This window comes from Nuphar pumila, chromosome 5, assembly GCF_984573655.1.
Source record: "Nuphar pumila chromosome 5, dmNupPumi1.hap1.1, whole genome shotgun sequence".
In the NCBI taxonomy this organism is placed as follows: Eukaryota; Viridiplantae; Streptophyta; class Magnoliopsida; order Nymphaeales; family Nymphaeaceae; genus Nuphar; species Nuphar pumila.
Genome location: NC_143253.1, coordinates 108,670,704 through 108,675,483, shown reverse-complemented (window position 1 = coordinate 108,675,483; position 4,780 = coordinate 108,670,704). Strand labels below are relative to the sequence as shown.

Genomic DNA, 4,780 nt, shown 5'->3' with positions numbered 1-4,780 from the left:
ATTAGGGACGGTATTGGGCCGGGTGGGGGACAAGTTCCGAAATCATGCCTTCTGCTTTCATCCTTGCACGGGCTTTGATTTTAACCTCCATCTTCGCTTCCATTCCTGTTTCATGTCCTCCATCTCCTGTCCAAATGGGGCGAGGTGGGATGGGGTCCAGTTTTCCCTCGATCCATTGCCTTTCTTAAAGAATAAGGATGGGAAGGGGCAGAGGAAGCCTAAATTCATCCCCACCTCCCATCCCGCATGGGTTTTGATTTTAACATCCATCCTCCATCCCGGGTCAAAACGGGACGAGGCAGGAAGCCCGTTTCCTCGGTCCACTGCCATCCCTATTTATAATTCGATCTTGTGGACAAAGTACGACAATAGTTATGAAGACAGGCCATTATTAGACGTGTCTATCAGTGTTAATTGAGAATGGGCACCATAAGTCACCAAACATTTCTTGTTGCATTTTAGTGTAGGCTTAGGAACATAAAAGGATATGCGAGTCCACATCCATTACATCACAAAGATTCGTGGACTCTATGACACGAGTTGCAGGTTTCGTTTGCAAGCTCAAAAAAGTGACACAAGTACACGAAATTTTTAACTAATAAAAACTTTTTTTGCTATTTTGCTATTTAAAAACACTTTTTTATTTAAAAGATTTTTTACAACTAATACAAATTTATTAAAAATATTAAAATATTAACCTGTTTTTGAATCCACATGTGACGCGGGACAAAAACTTATTCCAGCCTCTCTTATTCTCATTTCTTCTTCCATGTCTTCACGTCAAAAACAGCTCACCACCGTAGAGTTGGTAAACAAGCAGCTGGGAGGTTTGTAACTTGGCCTGGTTCAGCTTGTGGCAAACTCATTTTTAATCGATTTGTGTAGTTGGTGAGAGTCAGGAGCAGCTTGTTTAGCTTAAGTTGAGCATGAATAGAAGGTGTTTGACTTGGTTGAGATGAACTTATACATTGGCTCCTCCTAACAGTAGGAGGGTGCGGTAATCTTATTTTTTATTTTTATTTGTATCATCTAACCTTAAAAATGTGATCTACATGGAGTCTTTAGTAAGAACAAGACTTTGGATCATCTGATTATGACATTCCAGTAGGTTTTTATAAGGCTTCAAAAATCAATTATTTAGAATTTTTAGCAATTTAAATATTTATAAAATCATTTTTCATAAAAAAGACATGATCCCAACAGCTGAATCCTAGCAAATGGGTCGTGTTGAACACACCTGTGTGGGTTCAAATTTGTCAAAACATAAAAGATCAACACTGTGTAGACGTTTAAGAGTTCGCCACAAACTAAACTAGAAATAGTAGCACAACTGATCAGTGGTGGTGGCTCTCAACCTGGATGAACGCCAGCCAGTAGCATGTAGGGCTGTCAATAGGTCCAGTTTTTATGGGGTATCCAGTCTGACCCAAGCCCAAATTCTTGGGTATGAGCATGAAAAGTTTTGACAGGAACAATATTCAGGTCGACTCGAACCCGATCCAAGCAATATGTAGGCTGGGTTTGGGTCATGCTTTTTGCCAGATACCCAACCCTAAGTATATATAGATATATTTTTTTTTTAAATTATATATTTCTGGATTTGAGATTCTATTTTTGCTTGACAAAACCGAACCTAATTATTAGTTATATGGGCGGGTCTGGGTCAACCCTGACCTGACCCCTTGACAGCTCTAGGAGCAGGGTGGGATCGTGATCCAAGCTTGAGCCCGAAAAGGAAAACCGGGTCTAGTTTAATGGTTTCGAACCAACCCCATGAAAACTATAGCATACAGTCTAATGGTTTCAAATACTCTCTCCATGGGTCCATGCATTTGAGGTGAGTAATGTGATAACCATATTGTTTTATGTTTTGCTTTTATTAAAATGTTTTTTTTAATTAATGACTTTTTAGGGATAAACCCCAGAGATGTGCTTTTTTAGAGAGTCGGACTTAGCCCTCCAAAAGTAAGCCTCCTCTTGCAATCTCTCTGTCCACCATAGATATGCTGGATCTCTATTCTGCTAGACTTTTGCTTTCCTTCCTTCCCAAACACTAACCAGAGCAGTCTCATTAACGACCCCAACTGGTAGTAGGTCATGTCTTTAATGAACCTCCTCACCCGTTCGTCAGCGTAATAATTCCCCATTAAAATTATATTAAACCCCTGCCCTCCTCCCCTTCAACTAAAACCCTTGGAAAAAAGATCAGAAAGAAAGAGAGCAAAAGAAGAAGAGAGGGAGACAGAGAGAATGGGCTCCCTTCTGCCTCTTTATCTGCCCATCACAACCACCACTCTCCTGCTGCACCCTCTCCTCCTCCCCACCGCCCTCCTCCTGCTCGCCTCCCTCCTCCTCCTCCGGCGAGCCCTCTCCCCGAGGCCCCGCCTCCCTCCTGGACCTCCCGGCTGGCCCATCTTTGGCAACCTCCTCCAGATCCGCCCCACCGACAACTCCTACAAGGACTTCATCCGCCGCCTCCGCGCCGAATACGGCCCCATCTTCACCATCCGACTCGGGAACCGTACCACTGTCGTCGTCTCTGGCAACGAGTTGGCCCACGAAGCCCTCATCCAGAAGGGCCCCGTGTTCTCGAGCCGCCCCCGAGACGGCCTGGCCAGGAAGCTCTTCAGCTGCAACAAGTGCACCGTCAACTCCGCCCCTTACGGGCCCGTCTGGCGCTCCCTCCGCCGCAACATGGTCTCCGAGATGCTCACCCCGAGCCGCACCAGGGAGTTCAAAGAGACCCGGAAGCGGGCCATGGACCGTCTGGTCTCCAGGCTCCAATACGAATCGGATAAGAACGACGGAATCGTATCGGTTTTGAAGAACGCCCGGTTCGCGGTGTTCTCGATCCTGCTCTACATGTGCTTCGGGGTCGAGATGGAGGAGCAGGAGGTGGTTCGAGTCGAGGAGCTCCTAAAACGGGTCATATTCGTGGCTGAGCCCCGACCCGACGACTTCGTACCGCTTCTGAGGCCCTTCTTCGCGAAGCAGCAGAGGGAGGCCGAGTCGGTGAGAGAGGAACAGCTCAGAACGCTGCTCCCCATCATAAACAAGAGGCGGGAGTATTTGAAAACGGGGGGAAGCGTGAATCCGACGGCTTACGTCGACACGCTGTTCGATCTGACGGTGGAGGGGCGCCCAGGCCCCAGGACGGACGCCGAGCTCGTCACGCTCTGCGCCGAGTTCCTCAACGGCGGCACGGACACGACCGCCTGCGGGCTCGAGTGGGCCGTGGCCCGGCTCATAATGGACCCAGCCTCGCAGGACCGGCTCGCTGCCGAGGTCCGGGCAGCGACGGGCGGCCGGCCCGTGGAGGACGCCGACATCGAGGGGCTCGAGTACCTCAACGCCTTCGTTAAGGAGCTTCTCAGGCGACACCCGCCGGTGCACTTCACCGTGACGCACATGGTCTCGGAGTCGACGAAGCTCGGCGGGTACGACATCCCGTCCGGCACCGCCGTCGACTTCTACACCGCGCCGATGGCGGAGGACCCGGCCATCTGGGAGTCGCCGGAGAAGTTCATGCCGGAGAGGTTTATGGCCGGCAGGGACGACTCGGACCTCACCGGGGTGAGGAAGATCAAGTTGATGCCGTTCGGTGTGGGGAGGAGGATATGCCCGGGCCTGCACATGGGCACGCTTCACATGAACCTTTTGCTGGCCAGGATGGTCCAAGAGTTCGAGTGGACTCAATGCCCGGGCTCGGGCCCCATAGACCTGTCCGAGAAATACGCGTTCACTGTGGTCATGAAGGAACCGCTCAAGGCCGTCGTTAGGCCCCGAGTGCTTTGATGCATTACATTTAGTATTACTACCTGTTGAGTTGTTTTTGCTTATTGCTACGTGACTCGCATAGAATAATTACTGTCTGTATTATTGTTGTTTTTTTGTTTTTGTTGGTGTTAGTTGGAAACGCTTATTGCTACGGTTGTGGTCACCAAGTCAAAAGGGGTATATATCCATCTTGTTGAAGTTCTAATTTTATATTATATCATAAGCATAGGGATTCGATTTCTCAATCTCTCCCACTATGATCCGGAACACGCGGCCCTTTGCCAGTATGTTACACGTTATGGAAGGGATTTTAGTGTTGGGAGATGGTTATTTCGGGCTTTAAAGTATGTTACAAGCAATTAAACATTGAGAACATATATACACTAATTCTAGAGACAAAATTAGATGCCAAGAACTTTAATTAAATGTACAAAATCTACCGGCAGTGTCTGCTTATGTCATTTGAAGATATAATAAGTGTTTGGCCCATAGTTATCGGGTAATCGAAGTGGATATGAGAAGTGATGCAAGCAAGAAGCGTCTGTGAAGCGATTATGCAAGCATGTGAAAAATGAAAAGAAAACATTCATGGGTGGAAGCAGATAAGACATGACATGAACACAAAGTATAAAATGATATAAAACCAACACATGAGTTTGTTATAAAAAAATATAATTTTTTTAATATAAAAAATATAGGAAGTGATAAGAAGCTAGAGGAAAATGTTAAAGATACAAAAAAAAAATTATTTGGGAAATGAGAAGGAAGATGACTTATTACAAAAGTAATCAGGTTTCTCATATTTTGGAAGTTTATTTTTTAAAGCTTTCCCTCCTTTCATAGAAGCCAGGAGTTTCTTGCTTCTTAATCAAGCTTTTTGAGAACTGAGTTTCTCCATATATCAAGAAGCTTTAGGTAAATATAGTTTGGCTCTTCAAAGTAAATTACATTCAAATCATATATACAACCATGCCACCAAGTAAAATATATGTCATATATAATA

General features: G+C 46.1%; 1 pseudogene; it reads left to right on the top strand.

Moving 5' to 3' along the window:
* Window positions 1-2,250: 2,250 nt before the first annotated feature.
* On the top strand, window positions 2,251-3,795 carry LOC149838067 (cytochrome P450 77A1 pseudogene; annotated as a pseudogene).
* The last annotated feature ends 985 nt before the right edge of the window (window positions 3,796-4,780 follow it).